This window comes from Sminthopsis crassicaudata, chromosome 1 (assembly GCF_048593235.1).
Source record: "Sminthopsis crassicaudata isolate SCR6 chromosome 1, ASM4859323v1, whole genome shotgun sequence".
Lineage (NCBI taxonomy): Eukaryota > Metazoa > Chordata > Mammalia > Dasyuromorphia > Dasyuridae > Sminthopsis > Sminthopsis crassicaudata.
The window spans coordinates 411,766,066-411,783,536 of record NC_133617.1 but is presented as its reverse complement, the minus strand read 5'-3'; positions in this window follow the sequence as shown (position 1 = coordinate 411,783,536).

The window sequence follows — 17,471 nt, the reverse complement described above, 5'->3', positions numbered from 1 at the left end:
AAGAATTGGAAAGAACACATTCAAGAGGAAGTACACTATAGTCAAATACATAGACTGCAACATTTTTGAGTGTGACCTGAACTAGATTAACATGTAATTGGGAAATATTTAACAAAATAAACAAAACACAATATAATATGGATATAGAATTTTCTGATTCAATATTTCTCAGCAAGGATTCTTACACATAGTTTAATGGTCCTGGTTCTATTTGAGTTCAACACCATTGAAATAGTGGAAAGGAAGCTAGATTTGAAATTGAGAAGTCCTGAATTTAAATACTGGCTGTATATGCCTAAATATACATAGTTTGCTCATCTATAAATTAAGGAGATGAACTTGATGCATTTTAAGGCCTTTCCTAGTTTTAGATGATTATGACTGTAACCTGAATTATTTAGTTGAAGGCATCTGATAATACTGTCTTTTTTTTTTTTTTTTTTTCTTTTTCTGAGGCTGGGGTTAAGTGACTTGCCCAGGGTCACACAGCTAGGAAGTGTTAAGTGTCTGAGACCAGATTTGAACGGGAGTCCTCCTGAATTCAGGGCTGGTGCTCTATCCACTGCACCACCTAGCTGCCCCATAATAATATCTTTTTTTAAAAAAAAATGGAATTCTATATCTTTAACATAGGTCCAAATCATTCACCACCATGAATTTTGGAAAATCCATTTCTCCCCATGAATTCTGGAAAACAAAAAGCCTTTTAGCAGAGTTCATGTGGGCCAATCTAGGCAAATAAACAATTATTAAGCAACTAATATATGTAGGGGATACAAAGCCAAAATATATTTTAAAAAATTAGAGCCTTGTTTTCAAATAGCTTGCACTCTATTTGAGGAAGATAAATACAATATTTAAATAAATAAGTATATATGTGATAATTTGAGAAGAGAGATAATATTAATAACTAGAGGTTTAAAGAAAGGCTTTCCCAAGAGGTACAACATGATCTGGGCTATGAAGGTCTTGGTATTCTTAGATAAAGGGATAAGAAGAAAATATAGTCAGAAATAAGTGTGACAAAGGCAGAGGAGGAAGATGGAATGCAGGATACAATGAGCAAGAGCAAATCAATCAGTCTGGCTGCAAAGCAGAGAAAGTGAAAGGAATTAGTGTTAAATAAGCAAAGTAAGCATAGAAAGATAGAATGGAATCAAATCTTGAAGAATTGTAAATGAATGATAAGCTTGGCAATTTTGTAATTGATCCTAGAGGCAATAGGGAGCCATTGAAAATTGTTGAGCAGGAAAATGCTTTTAGAAAATCACAGGCAAATCCTTTTTATACCCACTAACTTTGGAATGAAAATAACCCATTTTCAGTTGATTTGAAATATCCTTAACATTGGAATTTGGTTTTATACTTAGATAATCACAAATTGATAGAATTATCTGAAATGGTTATTTGATCAGCATTGTTGTTCTCTCAGATTTTAAGGCTACTTCTGATTTTCTTGTTTGAACAATGTTTGGATTTTCTTGTTGCTCTATTTTAATATGTACAAATTTTCCTAGAGAAACTGGGAATCATGGACCAAGAGGGAATAGAATTTCCAATTTACCAATATTGTACAACAAATTGTATTGTCAAAGACCTAATTTCTCAGATATGAAGAGAATTGGGTTAAATTTATAGAAATATAAGCTATTTCCCAATTAATTAATTAATGAACAAAGCATATAAATGGGAAATTTTCAGCTAAAGTAGTCAAAGCTATCTATAGTCATATGAAAAAAGTGTTCGATATCACTATTGATTAGGGAAATATAAATTAAAGCAACTCTGAGCAGTGTACCCCATTTGTATTTGATTGCTTGATGTGACAGGAAAATAATAAATATTGGAAAGGATAATTGGGATACTAATTTGGTAGAGTTGTAAATTGATTCAGCCATTCTGTGAAAATTTGGAACTCTGACCAAAAGGTTACAAAACCGAGTATATTCTTTGATGAAGCAATAACACTACTAGGGATATACACCAAACAGATTAAAAAAAAGGTAAAAGAGCCTCTATGTATAAAATATTTATAATCACTTTTTTAGAGATGATAAAGAATTAGGAATTGAGGGGATGTCCATTGATTAGTGAATAGCTAAATAAGTTGTATATGATTGTGGTGGAATATTATTACGCAATAAGAAATGATGAACAGAATGTTTTCAGAAAAACAAAACAAAACAAAACAAAACAAAAACAAACTTGAAAAGCTTTTATGAACTGATACAAAATGAACAGAACCAGGAGGACATTATATGCAGTAGCAACAATATTGTATGATAATGAATTGTGAATGACTTAGCTATTTTTAGCAGTATGATTCAAGAGAGTTCTGAAAAATTTATGATGAAAAAATCCTATCCATCTCTAGAAAAAAATTTAATCGAATCTAAATAGATTAAAGCATATTTTTTCTTAATTTTTCTTGTTCTGTTTTTTGTCAACATTTTCTTTCACAACATGATTAACATGGACATGTTTTGCCTTGCTATAGATACATAAGCTAGTTCAAATTGCTTACCTTTTCAAAGAGGGAAAAAGGGGAGGGAGGGAGAGAATTTTGAGCTTTTTAAAAGTAAATATTAAAATTTGTTTACACATAATTGGGGGAAAACACTAAATTAAAAAATAAAATAAGATACTGTTATAGATGGACAGAGGTAGCTACACCCAGAGAAGAAACACTGGGAGGGGAATGAAAATTGTTAGCACTAATATCTGTCTGCCCAGGTTGCATGTACCTTCGGATTCTAATGTTTATTGTGCAACAAGAAAATGATATTCGCACACATGTATTGTACCTAGACTATATTGTAACACATGTAAAATGTATGGTATTGCCTGTCGTCGGGGGGAGGGAATAGAGGGAGGGGGGGTAATTTGGAAAAATGAATACAAGGGATAATATTATAAAATATATATATATATATAATAAAAAAAAAATAAAAATAAAATAAAAAAAAAAAAGATACTGTTATAAAATGGAATGGCTGGAGACTGAAGGACAAACCTTTGGATTTGGAGGAAGCTCTTGAAACCAAGGAAAGAGATAGGTCTCTAAGAAAACTAGCTGACCCTCAAATGAAGGAGATAAGATTTGGAAAGAGTAAAGGATTTGGACTTTAATTCCTGGCTGCATTTGGGGTGATTGAACTGAACTGAAGCTAAGGCTGCCTCCAGAAGCTCCCCAAGAAACCTCCACCAAAAGAATGATTATATTATAGAGAAGAGAACATCACATTTTGGCGCCTAAATGTGAGACCAAGAACCTTCATCTGTGACCTAGAAATTAGGGTGAATACAATAAGGAAACTTTATTAAAGAGCTAAAGTAGAATTTCAGCTGAAATGGGACAGAAGTTTAGAAAACAGCCTTCTGTTTCTCTTCAAGGAAAATGTGTAGAGAGCATTGTCAGGGTTATTAAAAGGCAAGGTTTGATTATTATTTTGGAGCAGATCACTTTTTCTATGGAAAAAGAATTGGATCTAGAGGAATGGAAATTAGTAGGAGAGCAATTATGTCAATTCTACAATAAAAATGGACCTGACTCAATTTCCAAAGACACACTTAATACAATACAATTTAATACAATTGGCTTTAGGAAATTATATAAGTTATAGAATAAGGAAAAAGAAGAAAGAGCAGGAGGGGGAGGTGCCAACTAAACTAGGTGAAAAGGATGAAGAATCAGATAATAATTCACAGCAGGAGAAATTAGATCATTTCCAATCCCCTAACCTCTCTCCCTCAATTAACCCTTCATGGGTGGAGGGAGAAGGAGGAGGGGGAGAAGCAGTAATGCAATCAGAAACACCTATTAAGCAGCCTATGACAAGATTAGAAAAAAACAATGGTTAAGGCAAAAAATGAAGGATAAGATGTATCTCATTTAATACATGCATACCCTGTGATTGAAGACCTTGACTTTTCAGGTCAAAAAAAGGAGAAGATACACTCCTTTTGAACTGGAGAAAATTAAGGATTTGAAAAAAGGTTGTACTCTTTATGGGGCTACATCATCTTATGTTAAGATGTTACTAGATAATTTGGCTTATGAACTTCTAACCCCCAGTGATTGGAAATCCATAGCAAGGACATGTTTAGAACCTGGACAAAACTTGTGGTGGCTTTCAGAGTATCATAAATTATGTAGGATTCAAGTCAGACACAATAGGCAAACAGGAGTTAACATGATCACTTTTGATCAACTAGCAGGTGAAGGTCAGTATGGCGAGAATTCAGAACAGATTAATTACCCCACAACAGCTTATGAGCAGATCGCAATTGCTGCAACCAAAGCTTGGGGTTCCCTCCCTAGACAAAAAGATCAAGGGGAAGCCTTCACAAAAATAGAGCAAGGTCCCAATGAGCCCTTTGCATATTTTGTGGGATGTTTGCAAATAGTTGTCACAAGAACCATTGGAGAAAATGCAACTACAGAAATAATGACCAGACATCTGGCTAAGGAAAATGCCAATGAGGTTTGCAGAAGAATTATATGGGGACTACACAAAGATATTCCTTTAAAGGAGATCATAAGAGACTGTGTTACAGTGGGCACAAATGGTTATCATACCCAGACAATGCTTAACATGGGAAGACAGGGTCCCTCTTGGTAAGGGACTTCTAGAGAAAATCGTCAATATTTTCAGTATGGAAAAGTTGGACATCTAAGAGCTCAGTGTAGAAATAGAGATAGAGTGAGAGGACAGGCTGAGAGAAGACCTAAAACCCTATGTCCAAAATGCTACAAGGGCTTTCACTGGGCCTCATGATGTAGATTGATTCAGGGAAATGATATGTGGGGCCCAGCTCCAAGACCTCAATCAAAAGACAGGAGAGACATGATGGAAGCTGAGTTTACACCCACAGAGTCTTTAGAAGTTCAGGGCTCTGATGTGATCAATCAGCCGAAAAGCAATCGCATAGCAGAAAGGGATTACACTTGGGGAAAATACAGACTTTTTAAACCAGCAAGGCAGTGTCCAGTGCAAACAGTTTCAATGTAATTTCCAGATGATTTGGAGAGATTTAGAAAGTAATAAATACAAGGGACTAAATAGCTTAACTGCTTGGGAGAGAGGGTTTGCTTGTATTTTTATAGATGGAGAAGGAAACAGATGGGTGGCAATGAACATCTGGAGAGAGACAGAAAAAGAGAAAAATCTGGAAACAAAGGAGAAGACGTAAGAACAAAATCTGCAGGAATCATTGGATTCCCTAACACAAGATGAGACTGTTGCAGGACTTGAAAAGTATCATGAATCATTGGATTCCTTGAGATGAAAAATTGTTGATACAGACTGTTGCAGAACTTGAAAATCATCAGGAATCATTGGATTCCCTAACACAAAATGAGACTATTTCAGGACTTCAAAACTTGCAGGAGTTATTGGATTCCTGGCACATGAGCTAATGGACAATGGATTCCTTTTGGACTATTTCTAGGACTTATAGACATGTATAATTCCTCATCTTGATTCATGTTATTTGTTATATCACTTCTAGCCTGTGTTATATTGCTATGTGCTTATGTAATTTATGTAATTATGTGTCATACTTGCCATATTGATCGATTTATGTATACCGTTTTAAGAGTGAGCCCCTTCAGAAACCCACTAATCTGATTTGATTTCCCATTTCCTTTGGTGTTTTCATCTCCCTTCCTGAGAAGTCAGGGAGGGCATGATCACCTCCTTTTTATGGTGTTTTCACTTCTTTTTTGAGCAGTCAGGGAAGGAGTGATCACCTTCTTTTGGGGGGTTCTCCCCTCCTTGAGAAGTCAGGGATGTCATGACTACCTAATGTTCTAAATCAAAAGAAAGGGGGAGATGTTATGGGCCAGAACTTGAAACAAGGTGCTAAGTCACTGATCTAGACAATGCTTATGCACTTAGTTCACACCTTTAAAGGAATTTATACCTTTAAAAGAGTTCACACCTTTAGAGAGCATATATGAGGAGGAGATTCACAATTCAGGCAGAACTATAAGAAAGAAGCTTTCAGGGCCAGACTCACAAGCCCACAGAAGCCCACCATCCCACTCTCAGAGGCAGAGAAGATTCATTCCAACTTCCACCTTTGTGCTGCTGGAGGCTGAAGGACAAACCTTTGGATTTGGAGGGAGCTCTTGGAACCAAGGAAAGAGATAGGCCTCTAAGAAAACTGTCCACGCCTCTGAGAAAACTAGCCAAGCCTCAAGTGAAGGAGATAAGATTTGGAAAGAGACAGTAAAGGATTTAGATTTAATTCCTGGTTGCTTTTGGGGTGATTGAACTGAACTGAAACTAAGGCTGCCTCCAGAAGCTCCCCAAGAAATCTGCTCCCAGCGAACATTATATCTTTAGAGAAGAACATTACAAGTTAACTTCAAAGTGAAAAAGCCATGACTTCTTTAATTTTAGTTGAATTTAAAACATTTGTAAAAGCTGCCACTTCTCCATCAGTTTTGGGAAGAGAGGAAACTTTCCTTTAACTGAAGGTATCCCAACTGCAACCTTCTAATCCCGTCCTGAGATAATGGAGCAGATACTAAGTAGGTTCTTGAAAATGCTGCCTTACTTAAACCCTGAATTATGTACCATGATAATGCAAAGGAAATACTTTTGATAATGTTTCAATATGTATCTCTCTTTTTCTCTTCTTTTTAAGGAAGTAGATATTGCTCTGTCATTCTTAATAAAGATCAAGGATAAAATATTTATCCTATAAGTCCTAAATGCCAGATATTTTAATGGAAAGAAAGGACAGCAGTTCAATGACAAACCCACTGGCCATCTGCCAGCCACAAGAAGGGTTTCTAAAGAGAGGTCTCTAATTTTGGAAGAGATCTGCTATTCAAAGCTTTCCTTAACTCCTTGAGAAAGGTCAATTTCACAGAATATATGTGAAAGTAAGTCTCTGATTTATGCTAATAGAAAAGAAAAAAAAAGTACATTGAATGATGCTTATTTGTTATGGAAAGTACAATGGAATGCTTTGCCTGCTTTCTCTCTCTTCCTGCATTTCCCTACTATTTCCCTCTCTCTCCCCTCTTTTTCTCCCCTTTCCCTCTTTTTCTTTTCATCCCTTCTTCCCTTTCTATTGTCCCTCCTTTATCTCCCTTTCTCTAATTGTTTTGCTCCCTCTCTCATTTTCTTTCCTCTCTCCTCTGTGCCTATCTTTATATCCCTGTTTCTCTCTGGTGTCTCCATTACCTCCCTCTATCTCAACATCAGAGCTTAAACAAGGAAGACATTCAGTGTAATGATCTTAACAATTCAGATGAGTCCACTTGTGGTTTACCATCAAGTGCAGACCAGCAACCACATTAAATGAAAACATTCTGGGCAGTTCCAAAGCATAAAGCAAGAGAAGTCCACATTTGGCACAAATATTTGATTCCAACAGTGAAGAGAGATAGAAAAGAAGAAAACTGCTCTTGTACCAGTAAGTGGGATTGAAGCAACAGCCCATGAAATGGTGTCCTGGAAACTCCATTTCAGGCTCCCCTTTCTGTAATTGTTTTTAAAATGGTGGTAGAGCACAAAACATTTTGCAAATCTTTTCCTAACCACCCACTGGAAAATGTGAAGGCAGCACTCATGGATGTCTAGCAGAAAGAACATTGGTCCTGAGCTGTGATACAAGATTACACTAAGAGTTTCTATGGAAATCTACTTTGTTTCTAGTGCATGGAAGAATGTGACTATCATTACAGCCTATTTCTTTTGGATTGTAACTCTGTGGTAAGTTTATTGGTTTTAGAGTTTGGGAAGAGTTTATTGTCTACCTTTTAGTATAGGAAATTGTCTGTAGGAAAATGACTTCAATGGAGGTAAATTGAATCCTCTGCTTTGGACAACCACTGGACACTGAATGAGGTTATCTGGTTATAGAAATCAATCTAATTGTAAATTATACCAACCAATAAAACAAATACAAAGAAGACTGTCCTTGGCAAAGGAGAATAAAAATAATAGTTTAGCAGTTTGTCTTTGCACCATTATCATCCTATTTACAATAAGCAAAAATCTTAGTCATGCTTTGATTTTCTGATTCTGCCCAAACAGTGATTTAGGGTTTGATTAAATGTAAGAATATTACCCACTAGGGTAGGAACTCACTCTTTAGGAATAACTGCCCAGAAAACTAGAAATCACTTTGTCAGAAATCAGGTTCAGACCAATATTTTATACCCCACAAAAGAATAAACTTCACATGTATAAATGATCCAAATATGAAAAAAAAGCCACATTATTAAAAGAAAGAGAAGAAAATAGGAGGAATCTTGCACAGCAATGAATAAGGAGATAGCTATTAATCAAAGTAAAATTAGTCATCATAGTCATTGAAATAGGTGATTTTGATTATGAAAAACTAAAATGTTTTTGAATGGACAAAATCAATACAGGTAGAAAAATGAAGTTAGAAGTGCAAGGAGAAAAGACACAAATTGCGGAAATAAAAACTTTTCAAAAATATCTCTGATGTCAAATATATATGGTTACACTAGTCTTATGAGTTTGTTGATATAGGGAATTTCAGGTATAGGCAAAGCATCTTTACCAAGACCTAATTGGCAACATACACACACACACACACACACACACACACACACACACACACACACACACACACTCACACACACACACATATGAGGACAAGAATCATTCCCTAATAGACACAAAGATATGAACAAGCAAATTCAAGTAGAAGAAATATAGTTTACCCATATTATACAAATATGCTTCAAATCACAAACTATAAGATACAAATTAAAACACTATTTTTTTCTCAAGTCTTTTATTTTCCAAACACAGTCTTTGCCTTAGCCAGGCAACAGCTTATTAAGAGAATCATAACCCAAACATGGCTGAGGAACCTACAAAAATTTGACCTTGGGAAATCCTCTCTCTCCTGTAACAAGTATACAGGCTGTCTTTAAGATGTTCTTATGGCTACAACTAGTAACCCCTCAACTTATTCTATGTTCTGGGTTAAGAGTCAGAGGAGTCAGTAAGAATTTTTATTTTCTTTGGACAGTGAATTGCACAAGATCCATTTTGGGGTTCCTATCTGAATTACAGATCTTCCCTCAAAAGATCCACTTTTATTCAGAATTCCCTTATTTCTATCAAGGATACCATCGATACCATCACCCTCCCAATATCTAGATTCTCTGCCATTGTGTTAATCTCAACTCTTCACTCTCAGAACACATATCCAATTAATTGCCAAATCACATTAGTTATACATTCAACAACATATTTCTAATCTTTCAATTCATGCAGCTACCATCCTAACTGAGGCTCTAAGTACCTCTTCCTAGATATCTAAAAACAATAAAACAAAGTCAAGTTTATTTTCACATATAAAAAAATGGATGAGTGAAGCCAAGATGGTGGAGAGAAGACAGGTCTTTGAACTCTTTCTGGCTTCCTTCAGATCAATACTATATCAAGCCTCTGAATGGATTTTGGGGTAACAACCCACAATATTTGGAATGTTACAAAGTTCCAGCAGGAGATATTTTGGAAAAACTTCAGGAAAGTCTGTTTCAGTTGGACAGTGAGAAGGATGAGGATTGATGTTCACTGTAGGTTAATACAGTGCATTGCAGTGCAAGGAGACCTAAGGTGGAGAAGATTTTCCATGCTGGAACGATTTAGTTGGAGTCTTGTAGGCAAAATACAGTAATACTGACTACTCTAAACTGGTTCAAAAGCTAGTGAATCAGTAGACTAGCTATTGAGATTTCAACATAACTATAGAAGGCAAATAGTGAGTCCCTAAATCCCAGCATAACTTGGGACTTGGCGACACTCACTCAGACCAGAAGGAAGCTAGCAGTAGCAGCCCCAGGGCAGCATGAAGCTGCTGTTGCCTGTAGAGGAAGCTTGAGACAATCTCCCCTTTTTCTTATGAGCAGACCTCAACCTTTGAAAATGAACAAAAAAGGAAAAAAGAAAAAAAAAAGATAGCTTTTATGGAGACAGGGAAGAAGAGATATGAAACCTTGAGGATACTGAAGATATAACATCTCCAGTTGAAGAATCAAGTGATATAAGTTTGCCTCCATCTCACAATACTCTCTGGGAAATTTTTTAAAAAGGATCTTAAAAGAGAGTTAGAAAAAAATGGGGAAAGGAAATGACAGCTTTGGAAAAGGAAACACAGAAATTGTCTGAAGAAAATCACTCCTTAAAGAATAATTTTGGTGAAACAGAAAAAAAAAAACAACTTGAAAAACAATTTCTGAAATGGAAAAAAAATCCAATTAAAAAAAAACACAACTAATTTAAATCTTCAATTGACTGATTGCAAAAGGAGATAAAAAAGCTAACTGAAAAAAAATTCACTAAAAATTGGAACTGAACAAATGGAAATGATGACTTAATGAGACATCAAGAATCATTCAAAGAAAACTTTTAAAAAAGAAAAAAAGAAAAGGAGAAAAAATGTAAAATATCTCATTGGAAAAATAACTGACTTAAAAAATAGATCCTGGAGAGACAGCCTAAGAATTATTGAACTATCTGAAAGCTATGATGAAAACATCTTTAAAGAACTCATCAAGGAAAACTTCCCAAGACAGCAAATTAGCCATTGAAAGAATATACCAATCACTTCCTAAAGGAGACATTAAAATGAAAACTCCAAGGAATATTGTAGCCTAAATTCAAGAATTAGCAGATCAAGAAGAAAATACTGCAAACCAGACAGAAACAATCCAAATATGGAGGAGCCACAATCAGGGTTATCTAAGACCTAGCAGCTTCCATTTTAAAGAATGGGAAGGCCAGGAATATCAATTTCCAAAAGGCAAAGGAGTGTGGGCTACAGCCAAGAATCAATTATCTAGCAAAACTAAACATTTTCTTTCAGAGGAAAAGATATACATTCAATGAAATGGAGGATTTTCATTTATTTTTAATAAAAAGAACAGAGTTGAACAGAAAATTTGATCTTCAAACTTCAAACTCAAGAGAAGCATAAAAAGACAAAAAGGGAAGGGGAAAAAAAAAAACAAAACTATGTTTTTAAAGGGTAAAATGTTTACATACCTGTTGGGGTCCTCAGTTAGTGCAGACCTGCTGACACTAGCTGAAGTCTGAGCACTTACCCACAATTATCATGGACTCTACAACCTTAAGACATCTCTGGATATGACGGAGTAGTGTGACACCACTCATACAGTCAGAGAAACTTTATTGCTTGGTTACATCATCTTGTCTCTCTTTCCTGCTTCCTCTCTCTCCCTTTGTTGTCCTGTACTTATACCCCTTTGATCTGACCTTGCCAAATATGTGTTTAGCTTGTGTATTCAGTAGTCCAAGTCCTGAGATGGAAGGGACTATCTTGATTTGGTACATGTTGGATGCCTCTCCTGATATTTCTACAGGGTGTGTACCTCACCCCAGATCTTTAACCAGCCAAGCAGAACATACACCCAAGGCCTCAACATTCGTTCCCAAAAATGAGCTGACCAAAATCCAACCAGCCAAAGATCACAAGGGTCAAGTAACACAAGACTTGTCTTTGTACAGACTTGTTGCCTATGCAAATGGGGTATTGTGTGCAAGGTACACAATGAAGGGTCACAAGATTAATGGATTAATTAATTGTTATTCTGTTCCCTAGCACTCTTGTTGCTAGGTTCCCTAGCACATACCAATATGGGAAACTGACATGTTTAACTCTTCAGGATTGTATCTTTGTTAGGGGTATCCTTAGAGGTTAGAGGTATAATTTGACTTTGCTGGGATGATATAAAAAAGCTTATGGTGGAAAAGGGATTGTACTGTAAGAAGAGGAAATGGGAGTAAATTGGGGTCAATTGTATCATATGAAGAGACAAAAAAGACCTATTACAATTGAAGGAAAGAAGGGGCAGGAAGAACATTATGGGAACTTAATTTCATTGAATTTGGCTTAATGAGAGAATATCAGACATATTTAGTTTAATAAAGAATTTAACCTAGAAACTTGACTTATTGTATAAGAGTTAGGATATAGGGTAGGAGGAGAAAAGGAAAGGAAAGAGGAGTTAATAGAAGGGAGAACAAAAGTAGAAAGGGAAAGAGATAAGAAAGGAGGGATAAGGGGAAGGCAGATTGAGAGAGGTAGTGGTCAAAAGCAAAACAATAGTGAAGAGGGAAGGAGGAAAATGTAAGAGAAAAATATACTTAGTAGTCGGAAATACAAAGTTAATAATTTTAATTGTCAATGTGGATGGAATGAACTCTCCCACAAAATGGAAGTAGATAGCAGATTTTTAAAAAGGCAGATTCCTACAATATGTTATTTATAAGAAACAGAGTTAAAACAGAGTGATACAAACAGAGTAAAGACAAACGGCTGGAACAGAATCAATTATACTTTAGATGAAGTTAAAAAAATGTAGCAATCCTGATCTCAGATCAAACAAAAGCAAAAATAGATCTAATTAAAAAAAAAGATAAGGAAGGAAATTATATCTTGTTAAAAAGGATACCACAGATAATGAAGCAATAGCAATATTAAATATATATGTACCAAGTGGTATAACATCCAAGTTCCTAAAGGAGAACTTAAGAGAGATGCATGAAAAAAATAGACAGTAAAAGTATACTAGTGGAAGATCTCAACCTTATACTATAAGAACTAGATAAAATGAACCACAAAATAATTAAGAAATAAGTTAAGGAGGTAAATAATATTTTAGAAAATTTAGCTATGATAGACCTTTGGAGAAAATTTAATGGAGACGAAAAGGAATAAACTTTGATGTTGGTGATACATAGAACCTACACAAAAATTGACCATGTATTAGGGCATAAAAACTTCAAAATCAAATACATAAAGGCAGAAATAGTAAATACCTCTTTTTCAGATTATGACATAAAAATTATGTGTATTAAAGGGGAAATAGATCAAAAATAAATTGGAAGTTAAATAATCTAATCCTAAAGAATGAGTGGACAAAACAACAAACCATAGACACAATCCATAATTTCATTCAAGAGAATACAACAATTAGATAACATACCAGAATTTATGGGATGCAACCAAAGCAATTTTAGGGGAAATTTATTTGCATAAAACTGAGAAAGAGTTCAATGAATTGAAAATGCAACTGAAAAAGCTAGAAAAAAAACAACTTAAAACTCCCAAATTAAATACGAAATTTGAAATTCTGAAAATAAAAGGGAGATTAATAAAATTGTAAGTAAGAAAACAATTGAATTAATAAACAAAATTACAAATTGGTTTTATAAAATAACCCAACAAAGTAGATGAACATGTTGTGAATTTGATTAGGAAAAAATGAAAGATGAAAGTCATATTGTTACTATTGAAAATGAAAAGGGTGAACTTTCTACCAATTAAGAGGAAATTAGAGTAATAATTAGGAGCTGTTTACCCAATTATAAATCAATAACTCTGATAAAGTAAATGAAATGGATGAATACTTACAAAAATAAATATTGCCCAGAATAACAGAAGAGGAAATAAATTACTTAAATAATTCAATTTTAGAAAAAGAATTTGAACAAGTTATTAATTAATTCACTAAGAAAAAATCTCCAGTACCAGATGAATTTATATGTGAATTCTACAAAACATTAAAAAATGATCAATTCTAATATTATATAAACTATTTGAAAAAATAAGGAAAGGAGAAGTCCTACAAAATTACTTTTATGACACAGACATAGTGCTAATACATAAATCAGGTGGGGTTAAAAGAGAAAAAGAAAATTATAGAACAATTTTCTTAATGAATGTTGATGCAATATTCTTAAATAAAATATTAGCAAAGAGATTACAGCAGATTATCTCCAGGAAAATATACAATGACCAAGTAGGATTTATACCATAAATGGATAGCTGGTTCAATATTAGGAAAACTATTAGCATAATTGACTATGTCAATAATCAAACTAACAAAATTATGATTATCTCAATAGATGCAGAAAAAGCATTTGATAAAATACAAAACCCATTCATATTAAAAATATTGGAGAGCATAGGAATAAATTAACTTTTCCTTAAAATGATGAGTAGCATCTATTTAAAACTATCAGCAAGCATCATATGTAATGGGGACAAACTAGAATCATTCCCAGTATGATCAAAGGTGAAATAAGTTGCTTACTATCAACATTACTATTTAACATTGTATTAGAAATGTTAGCTTTGGCAATAAAAGAAGAAAAAGAGATGAAAGGAATCAGAATAGATAATAAGAAAACCAAGTTATCACTCTTTGCAGATTATATGATGGTATACTTAGAGAATCCTAGAAAATTAACTAAAAAAGTACTAGGAATCATTTACAACTTTAGGAAAGTACCAAGATATAAACAGAATTTGTGGATTGGAAAAGGTAAAGAACTCCCAGGAAAGAAGGATTTGTGAATTAGAAAAATTCACATTAATCATCAGCATTTTTATATATTACCAACAAAGTCCAACAGCAAAAGATATAAAGAGAAATTTCACTTAAAATAACTGTTGATAGTATAAAATATTTGGGACTTTCCCTGCCAAGAAAAAGTTGGGAACTAATGAGCACAACTACAAAATACTTTCCACACAAATAAACTCAGGTCTAAGTGGAAAAATATCAAGTGTTTATGTGTAGGCTGTTAATATAATAAAAATGAAAATAATACCTAAATTGATCTTATTCTGATTAAGAAAAGTTTAGCATTTTCTTCCATGGAAGAAGATGGATATTTAATGAACCAGATGAATTTCATTTGTTCCTAAAGGAAAAACCAGATCTAAACAAAAAGTTTGATCTCCAACCAAGAGAAGCAGAAAAAAGTATAAGGAACTCTTGAGAACTGTATTTCTGTTGTGGATATACATAAAGTCTACATGCATAATTTGATTTTACTGATATAACATAAAAAAGGGAAATAGAAATGGAAAGGGGATAGTATCAGAAAAAAGGAAAAAGGGAGATAAAAAGAGGGAATCTATATCCTATGAAGAGGCAAAGAAAACCTATCATATCTGAGGGAAGTTAGAGAGGGGGAGGAACATTGTATGAATCTTACTCTCAACAGAGTTGGCTCAAAGAGAAAATAATTCACATATTTGTTTTACAGAGAATTCTCTCTCACCTCATTAAAAAGTGGGAGCAAACAAGGGAAAAGGAAAAGAGTAATAAGGGAAGGGTATAAAAAAGGGAAAGGGATTTAAAGGGAGGAGGAATGGATACTAAAGAGGGAGGGCTGGGTGACACAAATAAGGCCCATAAGTTTAACACTGGGGAAGGGGTTCAGGGGGGGCAAGGAAAAAAAAAGCATAATCTGGGGATATTATGATGGCAGGAAATACAGAATTAGTAATTTAATTACAAATGTGAATGGTATGAACTCTCCCATTAAGCAGAGACAGATAGCAGACTGGATCAAAAGTCAGAACCCTACAATATGTTGTTTACAGGAAACACACTTAAAGCAGGGAGATACATACAGAGTAAAGGTAAAGGGCTGGAGCAGAATGTATTATGCTTCAGGTGAAGTAAAAAAAGCAGGGGTAGCCATCCTTATCTCAGATCAAGCAAAAGCAAAAATTGATCTAATTAAAAGAGATAAGGAAGGAAACTATATCCTGCTAAAGGGTAGCATAGACAATGAAGCTATATCAATACTAAACATATATGCACCAAGTGGTATAGCATCTAACTTCCTAAAGGAGAAGTTAAGAGAGTTGCAAGAAGAAATAGACAGCAAAACTATAATGGTGGGAGATCTTAACCTTGCACTCTCAGAATTAGATAAATCAAACCACAAAACAAATAAGAAAGAAATTAAAAAGGTAAATAGAATATTAGAAAAATTAGGTATGATAGATCTTTGGAGAAAACTGAATGGTGATAGAAAGGATTATACTTTCTTCTCAACAATTCATGGAACCTTTATAAAAATTGACCATATATTAGGACATAAAGATCTCAAAATTAAATTTAGGAAGGCAGAAATAGTAAAGGCTTTCTTTTCAGATCATGATGCAATAAAAACTACATTCAACTAAAAGTTAGGGGTAATAGACCAAAAAATAATTGGAAACTAAATAATCTCATCTTAAAGAATGATTGGATGAAACACCCAATTATAGACCCAATTAATAATTTCACTCAAGATAATGACAACAATGAGACATCATACCAAAATTTGTGGGATGCAGCTAAAGTGGTAATAGGGGATAGAGGCTTACTTGAATAAAATAGAGAAAGAGAAGATTAATGAACTTAAAAAGCTTGAAAAAGACCAAATTAAAAAACTCAAATCAAATACTAAACTTGAAATCCTAAAATTAAAAGGAGAAATTAATAATATTGAAAGTAAAAAAAAAAAAAAACATTGATTTAATAAAACTAAGAGTTGGTTCAATGAAAAATTAATAAAATAGATAAATCCTTTGGTAAATCTGATCAGAAAAAGGAAAGAGGAAAATCAAATTGTTAGTCTTAAAAATCAAAAGAGGGATCTTTCCACCAATGAAGAGGAAATTAGAGCAATAATAAGGAGTTACTTTGCCCAAATTTATGCCAATAAATTTGATAATCTAAGTCTTAGCCTACATCCAAAAATATAGGCTTCCCAGATTATCAGAGGAGAAGTAAATTGCTTAAATAATCCCATTTCAGAAAAAGAAATAGAACAAGCTATTAATCAACTCCCTAAGAAAAGAATTTCCAGGGCCAGATGGATTTACATGTGAATTCTACCAAATATTTAAATAACAATTAACTCCAACTTTATATAAACTATTTGAAAAAATAGGGAATGAAGGAGTCCTACCAAATTCCTTTTATGACACAGATATGGCACTGATCCCTAAACCAGGTAGGTTGAAAACTGAGAAAGAAGACTACAGACCAATCTCTTTAATGAATATTGATGCTAAAATCTTAATAAGATATTATCAAAAAGACTATAGAAAATCATCCCCAGGAAAATAGACATCAAGGAGGATTTATACCAAGAATGCAGGGCTGGTTTAATATTAGGAAAACTATTAGCATAATTGACTAATCAATAACTAAATTAACAAAAACTATATGATCACCTCAATAGATGCAGAAAAAGCATTTCATAAAATCCAATATCCATTCCTACTAAAAACACTTGAGAGTATAGAATAAATAGATTATTCCTTAAAATAGTCAGGAGCATATATTTAAAAACATCAGCAAGTATCATATGTAATGGGGATAAACTGGAACTTTTTCCAGTAAGATCAGGAGTGAAACAAGGTTGCTCACTATCACCATCACTATTCAATATTATATTAGAAATGCTAGCCTTGGCAATAAGAGTGGAGAAAGAGAGGAATTAGAGTAGGTAATGAGGAAACCAAAGTATCATTCTTTGTAGATGATATGATAGTATATTTAGATAACCCAGAGATTCTAATAAAAAGGTATTAGAAATAATCCACAACTTTAGCAAAGTTGCAGGATACAAAATAAATTCACATAAATCCGC